This window comes from Podarcis muralis, chromosome 3 (genome assembly GCF_964188315.1).
Source record: "Podarcis muralis chromosome 3, rPodMur119.hap1.1, whole genome shotgun sequence".
NCBI classification, from domain to species: Eukaryota; Metazoa; Chordata; class Lepidosauria; order Squamata; family Lacertidae; genus Podarcis; species Podarcis muralis.
In genome coordinates this window covers 59018531-59036856 of record NC_135657.1, presented here as the reverse complement: position 1 = coordinate 59036856, position 18326 = coordinate 59018531, and the positions used below count along the sequence as shown (strand labels likewise).

At 41.9% G+C, this 18326-nt stretch overlaps 1 protein-coding gene and 1 pseudogene across 2 annotated transcripts in view; one reads left to right on the top strand and one right to left on the bottom strand.

Moving 5' to 3' along the window:
* The window catches only part of ADAT2 (adenosine deaminase tRNA specific 2), a 35861-nt gene that overhangs the window by 5845 nt on the left and 11690 nt on the right, over window positions 1-18326 (bottom strand). The window lies entirely within an intron of this gene.
* On the top strand, window positions 842-17411 carry LOC144327256 (mitochondrial-processing peptidase subunit alpha pseudogene; annotated as a pseudogene).

Sequence of the window (18326 nt, the reverse complement as noted above, 5' to 3'; positions counted from 1 at the left end):
AATAACATGCACTATCTTAAGATTCATACAACTTATAATATTTTTGCAAATAGTCTTTAAATTTTTTCCAATCCCCCTCAACTGATTCTTCATCCAAATCTCGGATTCTGCCAGTCATTTCAGCTAGTTCCATGTAGTCCATCAACTGCGTCTGCCATTCCTCCAACGTGGGTAAATCTTGTGTCTTCCAGTTCTTTGCGATGAGTATTCTTGCTGCTGTGCTAGCATACATAAACAAAGTTCTATCTTTCTTTGACACTTTCTGGTCTACCATGCCCAGCAGGAAGGCCTCTGGTTTCTTAGGGAAGGTATACCTAAATACCTTTTTCAATTCATTATAAATCATTTCCCAGAAGGCCTTCACTTTTGGGCAGGTCCACCAGAGATGAAAAAATGTCCCTTCTGCCTCCTTACATTTCCAGCATTTATTATCAGACAGGTGATATATCTTAGCTAGCTTGACTGGGGTCATGTACCACCGGTATATCATTTTCATAATATTTTCTTTCAGGGCAGTACATGCCGTGAATTTTATTCCGGTGTTCCATAACCTTTCCCAGTCTTCAAACATAATGTTATGTCCCACATCCTGTGCCCATTTTATCATGGCAGATTTAACTGTCTCATCCTGTGTATTCCACTTAAGCAGCAAGTTATACATTCTCGATAGTATCTTAGTTTTTGGTTCTAGTAGTTCTGTCTCCAATTTCGATTTTTCCACTTGGAAACCAACTTTTTTATCCATCTTAAAAACCTCTTGAATTTGAGCATAGTGTAACCAGTCTCGCACCTTATTTTTTAGTTTGTCTTGGCTCTGCAGCTTCCAATTGTCTCCAATGTTTTGGGGTGTTTCTCATCCCTCTCTCCCCAAAGATGGTTGACACAAGAGCAGCTCTCCCCCTTCAGCAAGACTTAGGAATCCCCACCCCACAGGAGTTGTCACCCCCCTGGTGCTGGACATGGGCTAATAGATATTTTGTGCTACAGGAATGGGGAAGCATTATCATCTGGAAAGCTCTTAATAGGGATATAAAGGTTTAAATGTTTCATTTCCCATGATGCTTCTGACTGATAGCTTAAAATATTCAAATGCTAGCCTGACAGAATAATATGAATAACCAAAAAGCCTGAGCAGTTGTCGTGGAAACCAGGGAGAAATTGTTTTAAGGGGAAGAACTTGAGGGTAGTTAAAGCTAACAGTTGAACTGCAAAGGGGGGGAAAGCCCTACATTGTGAAGGAAGTTAAGGCAAGGTCTGTTCAGCTACTGAATTAGGAAAAGAAATTCCTAAGCCTTGGGGATGTGGATTTCAAGGAGCAGGTGGTGAAAGGATTGCAGGTGGCCAGAGAAATAACTAAAAACTGCCTATCAAGTTGTTTCACCCTATGATATGTGGTTATCCAGGATCAGTCCTCATCATCTTTACCTTCTCTGAGGTAATAGCAGCAGCCTGAAGCTCTTTTAAGCATCACCATTTACAGAATAACTGACATTACCTTTAAAATGGAAGACATTTTTATGAGTTACTGGTTCCAGGGCATGTGGTCTGGCACACAGAGCACATACTTCACACACAAAACAACAACATTAACATCCAGAATCTGGCTTAAACTGACCCAAAAATTAAATAAACGAAAGAAGCCTACGAAACTCAGAAGTTCAGCTGCAAAATGTGTCCTCGGTTCACCCTCTGCATACCTCACTATTGAAACTCTTTGGTTTTGGGAAACTCTCTGACTCCTTGATTAGCTCTGGGCTGGCTGAGTTCCATTTGACACAGGACTTATAGGGAGGATAAAGAGACAGTGGCTCTTTGCCACTTTCATATTGTCTAGATTTCCATGGTTACTACATATTGGCCCAACCCTTGACAAAGCTGCTTTAAATCACAGGACCTAAAACTAAATAGAAAAAGAAAGAAAAAAACCTTAAAGGACTGGAGTGGGGGAGGGAGCCCTCTAGAAAGATTACAAAATATTGCAAGATCAGAGATCCATCAGCTGCAGCCCCCTCTGCATAGGCATACAGTTGACTTCAAAGTGGTTTCATACACTCTGGGAACAGCAAGGAGAATGAACAGTGAGGTAGGAGAACTGAAAAAAATCACATATGGCAACAAATGCACCCCATTGGTTTCAGATAGTGCATGGGTAGATGAATCTGAAAGGCCCTGGACCCAAATTTTCACAGCCCTCTTGCTTCTATGGTGGCTCATTTACCAGAAGTGTGTACTCGATTCTGATCAAAATAAGCCTCCTGGTGTGTGTGTGTGTGTGTGTGTGTGTGTGGCCCTGGCTAGCATGAATGCTGGAAGTTGTACCCTGTGCTTGCCTTAGAGCAGGTGTTCTTAACCTGTGAGCCACTGCTTTGCCTCGCAGTGTTCAACCATGGACACTGTGCAGAGCCTATCACTGTGTGTGCGTGCATATCTGGCTTGAAGCCATGTTTCTGTGTAATTCTAACTGGATACTCATTTCTGGCTGTTATCAAAGTCGACTTGGATGGCTTTATACTAGAGTGTTGACTTTTATTATGAGGTAAGCCCATGAGATAGACCATTAAGTGTTTTCAGCTGTCGAGCTAATATGAAAATACCTTTGCTGATCTCACTGAAGAACAAACACATCAACTATTATGAGGTAAATGTGTACAAAGTTTTAGCTGTCTAGGTAATGCGAAAATATCAAAACCATTTGAGGGCATTCTTTCTTCCATTTATTTGTGTGAATGTTACCTTTTCAATATTTTCTAGTAATGGGCCTATGTAGATACTAAATTTCCAGTTTTAAGCTCATGGAAAGTACATTAACTTTTTTACCTTTCTGAACAGTTCAGTCAGTTATGCCCAGAGCTTGGAAAGTTCATTTTTAAAAATAACTACATAGTTCTAGTTCAAGGTATCAAAGAAGGAACTAATTCTAGTTCATATTCACCCCTTTGCAAAATGAACATGTTTAGTTCACAGTTCATCCAAAAGATCATTGGCATTTCCCCCCAGCATTCAGAATGTTACAAGCTGCTGTGTTGAAGTTTAAAATATTCTTAAAAAGCCTGAGGAAACATCAAAACATACACACAGTGGAATGTGAACTGTTTAATTAAGTTCCCCCAACAATTATAATTTTTAAAGGCCAAAAGAGTCTAAAGAGTAAACAACACATGTACAGTAAGTGAATGAATTTGAAGATGAACTAAAAATCAATCAACGTTCTACCCCAGAATGAACTTAATTCATATATAGTTCACCTGGAAATTATAGGAACTACTTTCAGGTGTAGTTCAGAGATTTTTGAACTAACTCAGTGTACTTTGCTAAACGGAACTACAATAGCTGGTTCCAAACTTAGATAGATATGGTAAAATGTGAACTTCAAAAGCTTTTTTTTAAAAAAGGCATTGTTTCATTAGTATATTAGGATCAAAATCAGCTGGTGTTAATTAAAGCACACAACCAGCTGTGGTAAGCTCTGCATATTAAATAAAGTGGAGAAGCGCATGGCAGAGCAATGTTGATGGTGACTGTTGAAGGCATTTACAAAAAGAATATGCCTCCTGGGACATTAAGCCGCAATAGACTGTCTCATTTTCTGGGGAATACAGAGCTCTCCTTAGGCAAGGAGATATTTCCCGAGTGTCTGCCCTCATTATACAAATAGCAAGGGAAATGCAAAGGGGAACAATCCAGATAAGTATTTTATTAAAAGGCAAAGACAAAAGCAGAAGACCAGAGGCAAGAGGAGCAGCTGCATGAGCTGTGTTGTCCCTGAGTAGGAGGGAGATGTTTGTCAAAACACTGCCCACGGGACCATTAGAAGATGGTGTTTATGACTTACTCTTGAACACAAGCTGTCTAAGACACAACCAAAGGCAGAACCAGCACAGGGAGATCTCAAACCAGCTCCAGATGGGCTCCCTGTGCTCCATATTTGGACAGGGGCAAATGAGGACATGGATATAAATATATTGGGACAATCCCTATTCTCTGGTACCTGTGCCTGAAAAATAGTTGTCCCTATTTTGTGTTATCTAGAGGCCCAGGAATGCCTTGTATGTTCCTCTGTCATTATTGCATACAAGAGGAATGAATTATACTGCAATATTGGACCTATTTTGCCTTGAAAAGGGAAAGCTGTCTTTCTGGACCATCTTTGGGAAACAAGTATTTGAAATTTAAAAAATTATTTATTTTATTATTTTCACTTGCCTTCATAACTGGAACCAAACCAGTTCCTAGAACTTCTCAATCAAGCAAAGTAGTCTATTCTAATACCTAAAATTGAAAGGAAATTCAGCATTTAGTGGAATGACGCTTACTAGCCTAGGAGTTTTCTGTGAGCACTTGGAAATCCTTGATGCCCAGTCAGCACTGCTACAATTGTTCTGGAAAGAGGATGTGTCTTTTCCCATTATTGCATTGTCAGGATGGAAAGATCTTCGAGGAACCTATAGCTCTTAAAGACTTGCTGTCTCTTTCCATAAAACATTAGCACTGGCGCACCTACCTTGTTCTGCCTTCTACAATTTCATCTGATTTCCTCAGTTTCACACATTCACATTTCTGTAACTGATATTCTCTCCCCATCTCACCCCCAGAAGTTAGAATGGTGTAGGGATTTTGCTTATGTTCATTATTGAACAACCTTGGATATCACAACCATGTCTGCTCTATTGGTTGTGGCTGATCTAAAATACCCTCCTCTCTCACACACACACACCAAGCCTGCATGCCAGTCTGCCCTACAGACATTATTGGTTTTGTACTGGCTTAATAGCATTGCTTTCTATAAAAATAATTCCTGGGAATGCTTGATGAGGACCATGAAAATTCTTTCCTAACCCTCCTCTCAAAACTAGGGTTCCCTGACGTAGAAGATTTACTGTTAAGCCAAGTTGACTCCATCATATAAACACACCTTTGTGGGGTGTGAATATCTCTAGAGGACATGAGACCATTTTGAAGCAAGTTCTGTCCGTCCATTTGAAATGGAGTTCAGAAGTCCAAGTGCCAACTTAAAACCACTAATGCCCAACACTATCCAGACCATGGTATACCACACAAGCAGAAAGTAAACATAACCCAGAATGGTTCCTGCTAAGCAAATATCTCTGACTCAAACAAGGGAACCAAGCTACATGCCATAGGGATCAGAATTAATAAGATAAAGCAGAAATGAAAATATGATGTAGGCATAAATACTACAACACAGGTACTAGCCCTATGCAGGTACTCTCCCTGTGTGAGAGAATATATTGTCTAGTTTGTTCTGTCCTGAAATATGAGGCTGAAAACAGTTCAGTATGCTCTTCAAATAGAAGCCACTGGTTTATCAGTTCACACATCATGCACACCAACTAATTACTCAACACTCAGTTTGCATCTCAACATGTGAACCTACCTCAGTGTAGGAAATACTATTTTTCTGCTGTGATATGAAACCTCAATCTGTGCTGGTTAATTTGTGATGGCTCTTTCACAAATGCAAGTCATTCCAGTCATGAAGTGATGACTATGTCACACGAATAGGACCACAGTTGGCAGGTGTGCTTAGCAAGGGGTGTAGCTAAGGAGGGAAATGCCAGAAAAGACAAACAGGATGCAACATGGTTAGATCCACTAAAACTCAGTCCTGTGGCTCTTCCATTTCACGCAGGGGAAAATGTAAGTTTATTGGAAATTTATTGGTTTGGAGGAAATGAAGCAGGCTGTTCTTTGTGCTGGGTGGGTCCAGTTTTTATAATATGTTTATTGCTTATGGCTCATTATTATAGCCAATGAAGGAATCATTTCTCCATCACTCCCAGTACAGGACATTAATCTGTGCAGTCTGCCGGGGAGTGCAGTGACTGCATTTGTTTTGCTTGGTAGTGAAAATTCTGAAAGGGAGACGGAGGTGACTTTTATTGGATTAGGCAACTAGTGATTGGCTCAGTTTGTTATTATCTGTCTTTATCTCATTCTTCAGACTAATGGGTTCTGTCAGATACAAAACAATTCGGATAGGAAATTAGCATAAACACTGTTTATTCTCCTCCAATACAGCATGTTCTTTCTGCTGTTTGACACAGATGCTAGCCAAATTTGGCGCTTATGGAGAATGAGGCAGGTCCTCCTTTCCAACTGTTGTATTCTAGAAATTCCCCATTGAAAGCAAGTTATTTTCTCAAAGGCTAGCCAACTTCTCTCTCTCTTTCTCCTAGCTGCACTGGAGGATGACTGCTTTGAGAAAGGGGATTGGTCTCAGGCTTGAATTTTCATGGGCTCTCTGCCTGTCAGTCTCATCTCCTAAAACACATTTTTAGCACATGTGCTGAAAAAGAAAACCTAGAGATCCCACCCACCCCTGCCGACAACAAGGCTTTGACTAAAAAATATTTGGTTCTGCTTCTTTTCACTGCCAGCTTTTGCAAAGTAAGCTTCCTCCAGAGTGCAGATAACCCCCAATTAATCAAGCCAAAGGCTACAGAAGGAGGCATCCCTCTGCCACCCAGTGTGACCTGGAGAAAATTGCTTTCCGACCCCAAGGCTGTTAGTTCATCTGAACTTGAGCATGAGTAAATTGTGCCACCAGACCTTCCCAGCAGAAATTATTCTGGGGTGCAAGTGCACTATTATAACTCTGATGCAATGAGAGCAACTCCCCACACCTTCCTGTACCATGCTGCTAACCCTGAACCAACAACAGTCGTATAGTAATTGTACAAATGTAATAGAGAATGGAATGGAGCCTTGCTTCTAGTGAGTGGGAGAAGAATCTATCCAATTTTCCTAACTACAGCTACTCCACACTGATGGAGCTTTAAAGAAGGCTCAAAGTATGCTTCCCTTAGGAGTGAAGTATTCTAGAAGGGATTACTTGGCAGCCAATCTAGTCCTTTTAGCATCCCATTAACTTGCATGTGATTTGGGAAAGATCTGCTACTGGAAATTAGAAAAGCTGTAGAAAGAGATTCGGAAGTGTCAAGTGGGGACTTTATTCTCCCTTCCTTTTTACTCTCACCTCCTCCCTCCTATCTTGAATCAGCTGACTTCAGCTCTGCCCCTTAAGCCAGCCACTGGCCAATCCACACAATCCTCAACTGGCCAATCCACATTTGTCTTGCGTGACTCACACCTCTCCACTCTTGCCGTGAGGAGAAACCAATATGGCGGCCAAGGTGGTCGGTCAGGGCATCTGGAGCTCCGCACGGAGGTTTGGACTAGTTGCATACAGGACATACACAGTGGTGGAAGCTATCCCAGCATTCCCCTGGCAGCTCCTCTCCCTGGAGTGCCAAAGCCAGTCTTTGCCACCATTGATGGCCAAGAGAACTTTGAAACCAAAGTGACCACCCTGGTGAACAGGATGCAGGTGGCTTCTCAGAACATATTTGGACAGTTCTGCACAGTTGGGATTCTTATAAATTAAGGCTCAAGATATGAAGCAAAACATACCAGTGGCATTTCACGCTTTCTCAAAAAGCTTGCCTTTTCTTCTACAGCTCAGTTTGGCAGTAAGGACATGATCCTCCTCACTTTGGAGCAGCATGGCGACATCTATGATTGTCAGGTGTCAAGGGACACCACCATGTCTGTCATTTCAGCTGATGCCAAAGGCCTGGACACTGTTGTCTGTCTGCTGTCTGACATACTGCTAAAACCCAGATTATCAGATGAGGAGATTGAGATGGTGTGCATGGCAGTCCACTTTGAGCTGGAGGACCTGAACATGAGGCCCAACTGAGAGCTTCCACTTACAGAGATGATTCATGTAGCGGCTTTCTGTGAAAACACAGTGGCATTGAACAGATTCTGCCTGGCGGAGAACACAGAAAATATTGATAGGAAGGTTCTCTATTCATACATGTGGAATCACTACACACCCAATAGGATGGTGTTGGCTGGTGTCGGGACTGAGCATGAGCAGCTGGTGCACTGCGCCCGGAATTATCTCCTTTGGGCTGAGCCCATGTGGAGAAGCGGTACAGCTTCAGCATTGGACAGGTCTGTTGCCCAGTACATAGGAGGGAGCCTCAAGCTGGAGACAGACATGTCAGGCGTGAGTTTGGGGCCCACCCCCATCTCAGAGTTGACCCACATCATGATTGGCCAGGAAACTTGGGCTTTATCCCCTTTGCCACCATGAACATGCTGATGGGAGGAGGTGGGTCCTTTTCTGTTGGGGGGCCAGGCAAAGGCATGTTCACCCAGTTGTACCTCAACGTGCTCAACCGGCATCACTGGATGTACAATGCCACTGCCTACCACCACAACTAGCGGGTTGCGGGCGGTGCTGTGGTCTAAACCACTGAACCACTTGGGCTTGCGGATCGGCACAACGTGATGAGCTCCCGTTGCTCAGTCCTAGCTCCTGCCAACCTAGCAGTTCAAAAGCATGCCAAAAAGTTCAAGTAGAGAAATAGGTACTGCTCTGGCGGGAAGGTAAACGGTGTTTCTGTGCGCTGCTCTGGTTCGCCAGAAGCGGCTTAGTCATGCTGGCCACATGACCTGGAAAAACTGTCTGTGGACAAATGCCAGCTCCCTTGGCCTGTAAAGCAAGATGAACTCCGCGATCCCAGAGTTGTCTGTGACTGGACTGGTAAAGGGGTCCTTTACCTTTTTTTTTACCACAACTATGAAGATGCAGGCCTCCCATGCATCCATGCCAGCACAGACCCCAGGTAGGTTTGAGAAATGGTGGAAATAATCACCTGGGAATTCATTTCAATGCCAGGAGCCGTTGGAGAGGTTGAACCTGAGTGAGAAAAGACCCAGTTGCAGTCCATGCTGATGACGAACCTGGAGTCTCAGCCAGTTATTTTTGAGGATGTCAGAAAGCAGGTGTTGGCGACTGGCATGAGGAAGCTACCCCACGTCCTGATTGGCCAAGTGAATACCAGTGACATCAAGAGAGTGGTGACGAAAATAATCCTGAAGGACTTGGCGAAGCTGCCCACTTGCAAACACATCCAAGGAGCCTTTTCCAGCAAGGATGGGTGGCTCCCAAAGATGTATCGGCTTCCATTAGCAAGCCCTCTCAGATCCACTTGTTGAGATTTGTGGTTTCCCTGCCAAAGTAGCTCTCGTGTGTTTGGCCTAAAGGTTAAGGTCATGCAAATATATAACACGAGAAGAACCTTGCTGCATCTGTCCATCTAGTAATGTGTTCTCACAGTAGACAACGAGATGCCCACAAGTGGTATACTTGTGTTCCTCAGCAACTGGCATTCAGAGGTCTGTCTTTTAATGCCACAAGGTATGGATTGTCAACCACAAATATCAAAATTAGACAACTTCTTTTTTTGAAGATGGGGCAGGATCAAGTAAACACAGACAACAGCTGGTTCAGAAGGAAGAGAGACCAGAAAAACAAGTTTTTCCAACAGAGAAGGTATAACAATCTTCATCAAAGAGGGGTATTGTGCAACCAGCTGATAATGAGATTTAGCAGATCAGACTGCGCTGCTGGATGTGCTTCTTTACTGTGGGTTGTTCAAAATATTAAAGTTTCCACAGAGAAAGCAGTTATGCACATGATTTTTTAATTTTTTTTTGCTTTTCTCTACATATAAGCAATATGGTGAGACTTGTGCCTACAAAAGAAAGCAAGCATTATTCACTTGTTATAGCAAAGAAACGGCTCTGTTTTGACACCCCGGTTTAAGATGAACAACAGCAAAACCCATAATATAATCTCATCCTTCCCATAGGTCACCTGTTGCATGAGTTAACTTCAGTCCTCTGTGTTGTCTCTCCTGATTCAAACATGTACACACAGATTCTAGATCTTTCAAACAAATTGGAAATGCCTGCAATTCCTCAGGAAATTAGCTCCCATAGCGGAGGAAGACATAAAAAGAAGCTATAAAATTTCTGAGTTCTAGGTGAAGATGACTTTCTGATAGGATTTTATGAACTCTTTAGCCAGCCCCCACCACCACCACTGCCGCCCATCTGCTCACACACTTTTAAGAAAGGAGAAAAGGGTGGCAAGGTCCTTCCCTTCCTTCACTCACTCACTAAACTCAAAAGTGGATTGTTTTTGAAATAAACCTTTCTGTGCTCCTCTACTTCATTGCCTCCAGGAGTAGTGCTTTGTGGATGATGAGAATACTGGTCAACAGAATTCTACCAGAAGGTTCAGCACAGAAAGCAGAACTGCCTGTAAAGAAAAGAGAGGGTTGCTCCAATACCCATAATAGGGATTTATTTTGTTTACATACTACTCAATGGCAAAAGAGGCTTCTGTCATGGCTGAAGACAGAAATGTGGAAAATACAGTTCTGTGCTGCTTCAGAGAAGTGGTTGAGGAAGTAGGACAAGACACTTTGGCTATAATCCTATATACCGGGGGGACGGGGGACGGGGACCTACAGCCCACTGGCCAAATTTGGCCTGGCACAGTTCCCAATTTGGAGAAGGCCAAATGGCCACTTGCCCCAAGCCATGCCCACTTGTCCCACACCTGGTGTCAAGTGTCATTAGGTGTGGAGCAGCCAGACAAGGACTTTCCAAACTTGGGTCTCCAGTTGTTTTTGGACCATAGTTCCCATCATCCCTGACCACTGGTCCTGCTAGCTAGGGATGATGGGAGTTGTAGTCCAAAAACCGAGTTAGAGATGCAGCAAGATCAGCTGCATGACCAAGTTCCCCATGGGGAACTTGATCCTGCAACTGATCCCTGAAGAAAGCAGGCTTGAAGTAACCACCCACCAGCCCACTAGCTAGATCAGGGTTCCCCACCCCTGCTATATCTGCTTACATGCAAGTAAGTCCCACTACACTCCTTTAATTTCTCTCAACAGGCCTGACTGACATCTTGGTTCTTTCTAGACTCTTGCCTGGTGCTTTCCCTCTTCATCAAAAGCCGGTTCTTAATGTTTAGCCTGCTCTGCCTACAGACCAGCTCTGCCATGTTTACTTTGAGAAATGTCCAAAGAAGAGAAGGGGAATCTGTGGCCCTCCAGATGTTGTTGGACTTCAACTCCCATCAACCCCGGCCAGCATGGCCAAGAGTCAAGAATTATGGGGGTTGTAGTTCAACAACATCTGGAGTGTCACAGGTTTCCTATCATTGTTCCAGACAGATGGTGTGTTGCAGCAAATACAATGTAGAATCTTGAGGCACCTTAAATAATAACAGATTTATTCTAGCATAAGCTTTTGTGGAGTAGAGACCACTTCAGCTGCCTGAAGTGTTACCCTCAGTTGGCAGGAATAAACATAAGTGTAGAGAGAGAAAAAGATGGGAATGGAAAATTTAAAAATACAGACTGTGAAAAACTGAAATGTATTCAGAATGAGTACAGTGGTCATTTCCAACAGCAGTAAGTCGTGATAAGAGCCCATACTTTTTGCATTTCATTGCCATTTGCCTTTTCAGTTTACATTTTTCTTCATTACACCCATATGTCCATTGTATATAATTTTGGGGCCAGCTCAGGATAGATAACACATCAGGACTCTTAAGCCATAAATGCTTATGCTGTAATAAATGTGTTCATCTTTAACTTGCCATGTGACTCTTTTGTTGTGTTTGAAGAGAGCTCTGCTGAATTCAACAGGATTTTCTTCCCAGTATATGGGCATAGGACTGAGGCCTTATTCCTTCTCTGGCATAGGCGGGGATCAAAACTTAATAATAGCAATGTTGTGATTTCATGGAAGAACTGTTATCTCTTTACTGCAGCTGGGTGCATGAGTCTGGACGGGAGGATAGGCAGGCTTATATATTCATCTGTATATTCTCAACAGATTGGCAAAAGTGCTCAGGGCATTTTAGAAGCAGAACCTCTACAATCCAAAGATTAACCCTTTTGAAAAAACTAGGCACATACAAATCAATGCAATATCTACATATGATTGCACATATAGTCTAAACCAGTGATGAACAACTTATATATATTTTTTAGGGACTATTATGTTTTCCATACAGTGGGGTATATGTATTGTGGGAGTCACTTACTGGTTGGGCTCCATAATAAGGCTAGTGCCGTGAATAATATAAATTACAAATATTTGTACTCCATGCTATCAGAGCATCTCACAGTTTTAAAATAGTTATTTAAAAAACCCTCACTATAAATATTTGCCACTACCAGCAGCATAAATACATATAGCTTCAGGATTAAAAATTACCAAAAGTTAACACTAAGGACTACTGGTAACGCAGATGGCCAGGCCAAGCTAATACTGTACTTATCTGGTCAGTTGGCAAGTTCCATTACGCATATGTTCAATATTAAAACCTGTGTTGAATTAAAGTGTGGAAGATATGTATTTCTTACAACTTGAAAACACTGCAATCTTTTTTTTTACTAGTGGAAATGTCGGCAACCTTTTTCTTTATTTTAAACTTGCACTGATTACTGTTCTTTGGCTACAAGCAGTCAGAGAAAATAGGCATGTGAGATATCAATTAGACTAAAAACAGCTTATATGGTTCAGAATTGCTAAGATCTTGAGATTCCTTGTCACAGCAGCAGTCCACTAGGTGGCAATCCTGTTATGCATGGTAGAGTTCACTCTGGCTCAGTATTAGTGCTTTTTGCACCTTTCGGAGCTCTTGTATGCTGCAACAGCTCATAAAAAGGTAAAGGTACCCCTGCTTGTACGGGCCAGTCGTGTCCGACTCTAGGGTTGTGCGCCCATCTCACTTAAGAGGCCGGGGGCCAGCGCTGTCCGGAGACACTTCCGGGTCACGTGGCCAGCGTGACAAAGCTGCACCTGGCGAGCCAGCGCAGCACACGGAAACGCTGTTTACCTTCCCACTATAAAGCGGTACCTATTTATCTACTTGCACCCGGGGGTGCTTTCGAACTGCTAGGTTGGCAGGCGCTGGGACCGAGCAACGGGAGCGCACCCCGCCACGGGGATTCGAACCCTGACCTTTCGATCGGCAAGTCCTAGGCACTGAGGTTTTACCCACAGCGCCACCCGCGTCCCTGCAACAGCTCATAGATGGCGTTTAGTCCAAACAGTTTGTTATTAGCGGAGGAACCGAGTTTTCCATGGCAGATTTCTGATACAATATTGGGGCACGTTTTTTCTTGAAGATGTTCTCCCCATACATATAATGGCTTAGAATCCACATTGCCATACCCACGAATGTTGCAGTTGGGATTAAAGCATGCTTAATGGTTGCAACCCTGTTCAGAAAATTGGCAATATCTCCCTCATGTATGATTATATAGCAACCATTCAGGACTCTAAAAGGAACCATTGGTCTAGGTTTGCTTCAGTAAGAACACTTAAAATGCTAAGTGCAACAGAAGATGTGGCAACCTGCAACCTGACAGCAACTTTACATGAAAAACTTCAGTGATAGCCTCAAACAAAATTTAGCTGGAAACCAATGTTGTAGGCCACAAACTTAGTGTTATTTCATCCAGTGAATTATATAATTGTGTTTTTTTTTTAGTCAATCATCATTACATATTTGAATTAGCATTCAATACTTGCAGATGTGTGTTTCCATAGATTCCCATGCATGATGGGTGGGTTGCAGTTGTGTTCAGTCTTTGCTGCACGGCTACTCCAAATAGTATGGGAATCATCTGTAGTTTTCCCCTTATGCATGGCTCTAAACTTCTGTGTAAACTTTTGAATCTTCCACAATTCCTGATACTATGTCTCCAACATACTGGGACATGATTCTTTCCAATATCTCACTATTACCAATCTGGCAGCAGTCAATAAACTCTTCATGCCTTACAGTTGTCATCAAAAACCATCATTAAAACTAGCTTTGAATCTGGGGTACTTGTCTGGTTTGTTATTTTATCTCCCCCAAACTGTGACCTTTTCACATGGCCACCACATATGGAACATTGTTCTTCATTCTCTACACCTTTTTGACCCTCTGGGGAAGAGGATTCTGTTATTAAGTGTATGTAGAATGAGGTACCATTTGAATACTACTTTAACAGATTTTTCTGTAGTCCTTGCTGATACTGATTTAAAAGGTAGTTTTCTCCAGAGACTTTTTCAATTGTGCTCATCATTTCTTTGTAGGTCTTGTTCCCATGTTTTCTGCAGACTCTCATATGACCCTAGCATTTCCACCTCCAATATTTCATGTCTATCCAATAACAAGACTTTCCTAAGGTTTGTGGCTTGAGCAATTAAACTTTCCATTAGCGTGAGAGGTCTAGTCACTTGAGGAGCAATTTCCAGTATGGTTATAAATTGTCTAACTTGATGGATTTGAAAGCAGGTGTAACTTCATTCAGCTAATTGTTCTTCAGATAGGTTTCCTTATGTGGGTCTTACACCCAGTTAAAAGTTCCTTATCTGGAATGGGCCAGCTTCTTCCCAACCTTTAAAATTATGACATTTATCCCTGCTAAATGGCTGCAAGTAAAGGGCTCTAGATATATTTACATAAAAGGTGGGTTCTGACATGGTGGCTAGATTTTCCTCTGATAGGCATCTGCACTCTGAGCAGGAACTATGCCTTTTCCCATAGGACAGATGTGCCAGTTTACCTTTCTCTGCTGAATATGGACTAAGAAATTCCTATGCTGACCATGAAACAGCAACCTATTCTATGGTAACAATTACGCTATCCTTTTAGTCCAAACATCAGCTGTAGAACTTTGTTTAAAGTCTTGTTAAATGCATTATTAGTAAATTGCATTCAGAGTCCTCTTATATAAATGCGCCATTGGTAAGTTTAACTATTTTCTTCTGTCCTGGACTATTATGGAATACCCTCTCCTAATCACAAAGCCCTGCTACGTTTATCTAAGCTTGTGTTTAAGAAGAATAAGATGGAAACATTTGGGCGTCAATTAACAAAGACACAATTCCATGACCAGAGGTTAAAATGCTCCTAGTTTGGGTTTTTCCTAGGTATCACCAGTGATGAAAATTGCAGTGTGTATGGGAAGGTGGTCAATGCTATGTCAATTGGGGATTTGGAGCTAGCAGTAAAGTTAATTTGCCATTTTCCCCTTATGCATCTGGGTTTAACAGTCATGCCTGGTGTATGCCAGGGTAAAAGTGGAGTAGCTATTTTTCTGGGAAAGAGATCTAAAAGAAAAGAGTTGATCTGATGTCTCTTGGCTTCCTCCACCAAGCTGCTGTTATGCCAGAAGGCAGTGGAGGAACTTTGTTCTCCCAAGCTAAACACATGGTGTCTCCCTGGTGTGAGAAGGGAAGGTTAAATCTTAAGACTTCAAGCAGTCAGGTTTGCAGAGATGCAAACCAGTACTTGCTCACATATATATTTAATCACACATTCTGAAGAGTGGTGTGTGTGTGTGTGTGTGTGTGTGTGTGTGTGTGTGTGTGTGTTGGGGATGGGAAGAGTAGCACAGTGCAGAAAAACATCCCAAATCTCTATGGAAACACAGGATACATATTTTCTCTCAAATGGGAGTTTTACATCTTGATTTTTTAAAAAGAGACTCTCAGATCTTTAAGGTCAATTTCTACTACATCAGTACAAAGCACATTACAATCCTTTTGCCTCCCTTCTTCTCACACATTAACCACCTTTGGCTTAGATTTTGAACCCAGCTCTTTCATACGCCAACTGCTATACCTGTGGCTATCGTTATCAAATACAGCAATCAAATATGTCCACATTTGACAAGGTTTGCTGCCAATGAAACCTTGATAAGAAAAGCCTTGGCCAACCCCAAAATACTTGCTCCAATCAAGCTAGAGTTCATATGCATGCAAAAGCAGATTTCTACCTGAATCTCTCTAGCAAGGAACTTTATGAGTGCTGGGCAATGCACAATTCAGCTGTCAAAGACTACGCACTGAAAACCTAGTTAGAAAATCAGTGACACTACATGTCAGCTCTCTGGTAGGAGAAAATGGGGCTGGATTTGGTTTCCCTTGCTCTCCTTCCAGTAAGACTGGCAGATTGACTGTTTTTCCAACAGAGCTGTGTGTACAGAGCAACAGCAACCTGTGATAAGCACATGGAACCATAGTTGACTATCCAAGACTTTGCATATACAGAGTGCTTAAGTATTATTCTGGGAGGACAGATCTCAACAGGATCATTAGTTTTTTGATTGGTGTTGGTCAGTTTGTAACCGATAAAACAGCTCTGTATAAGGTGGCACTTGAGAAAACTAGAAACAAGTGTGTTATGCCTAGTGCTATGTCTTGTCAAGGTGAACATCTAGTATAGAGCTATCCTGCTGAAAAGGATGTAAAGGGTTTTGATTTAAAGTCTATAATTTGTACAATGCCTTTTTTGGTGATGATTGCTCTTCTTCACAAAGGAGAAGTCAATCAATCCTTTTATTTGCAAAAACCAAGATAGATTGACTTCTCCTTTGTGCAGGAAACCCAAGGTGCCTGCCTTGTCAAAAACCGCTTCTGCAGCTTACATCAGTTTCCAAAGCAGTTTGGCCTACGGGACAGAGATCTGTTGCTTGATTTCTTACATTTCTGTGGTTCTTTGGATCTTAGCTGAAATTTCTTGGCATTTCTCTCTTTTTTACACACACTACAAAAATGTGTGTGTGTGTCTTTCTGAAATCAGCCTAAAAACAAAAGTCATGTTAGTGAATATATTTCAGTGGGAAGTGTCCTATTTCTAGATGTACTTTATTGATAAAAGTAGATAGAATCAGCAGCCAAGGCTACACACAAGGCAAAGCAAATTAATAAAACAGCTGCTTCTGGGACTCTAATTGTCCTCGGAGCTCTTTCCCCATTTGTGTCAAAGCCATTTTCTTTAAAAACCTAACAGTTGCTGTTTAAACTGAGACCTTAGCTGAAAGCTCTCCTGCTAGTCTTGCCCCAAATACAACCCTGGAATGGATTGCCTGCCAACCATTGGACATTTTTGGGGGAGGTTTTAAAAAAATACAATCTTTTATCAGTGCTCAAAACCTGCCAAGGTAATTAAAGGCCACGTTGCATATACAGGATATGAATGGAGAGCCCTGCAGACTTTCAAATGTTTAAATTATAAGGAGCAACTTGCTTTTTTAAACAGCTGCCTTGTAAGAGTGTCACTTTATTGTATGCAAAAGGAAAAACTAAATTTACAAATTTCACCATCACAATACATAATACATACCTTATTCCTTTTAACCATAATACTTTAACTCTAAAAAAGTTTGTACTTCCCTCCCTCCTTCTGGTTTATCTATATTTTCTTTATATTCACGCATTTGTCATGTTTACATTTTATGTGTCCTTAATACTATGGAATAATACTATTCAAAATTTCATTAAATATACATTCTTCAATTGTTGTAATATATTTGTTCAATGTTCTTAAATCCAAAACGAATGATTTTTAATAAACATTATGAGGTCTATTTCAGTCCCGCAAGTGTCTTTATTTGTAAAAAATTGTGAAATTTGTAAAATCTGTAAAACCAATAAAGATCATTTAAAAAAAAAACAAAAACAAAGGGAAGAACTGATGAGGCTACAATAAAGTTTTCGATATTGGTTCACTAAGCCTTTCATTTGTTTAAGTTGTTGTTCATATTTATGCTTCTTGTTGTGCCTGCATAGAGATATGAAAGCTCATAAAAATGTGGAGGGGGGGCACAGGTTTCACCCTATTTTCACAAAGCAGTTCCCCCCACTCCCCCCCCCATGGAAAGTTTTGGACATGTGAAAGGGTAAAGGCACTTGTTTCAACCCAGACAAACCATCAGTTTCTAGACATCCATGATAAATATGATAACAATTATAAAGCAGCAGAAACTGACAGTGATATCTTAATAACGAGACTGATTAAACTTCATATAGTATTGAGTTTTGTCTTGCCCCTGCTCACCCTGTGTTTTCGCAGCTCCTTTTATGGAAGAAATGCCTTTTGTCTGCCTGAACGTGTGAAGGGCTTCTACTCCTACTCAGAGTAGACATACTGAAGTCAATAGGAATGAGGGATGTCCAGTGATGGCCATCTGTGAACGGAACGTATTTCAGCTGCTGCAACAGTCCTTCACCTTTATTTCTTCCCCCTATAGCCAACCACGTACCCCCAAAGTCTGCTGTGGAGGGTGGGGGACCCTCTGGGACAGGTTTGGTGAGGGCACAGGAGATGAAGAAGGGGACACTCAAACATCATTAGATGTCACCCTGTTGCTGCAGTCCTGCCCATCACAGATGGGAAACCTGTGGCCCTTCAGATGTTGTTAGACCGCAACTCCCACCATCCCTGGCTACTGGCTGGGCTGACTGGGGCTAATGGGAGTCCAACAACTCCTGGAGGACCAGATGTTCCTTATCCCTGCTATCTATGCTTGGGAGTAAAGTTATTTTAGGTTTATTTATAGGCTCTTTTGGAGGGAGGCACAGCCTCCCTCCCAAATCTCATTGAACTAGTTAGGACTTCCTTCCAAATAAACATCGATAAGATC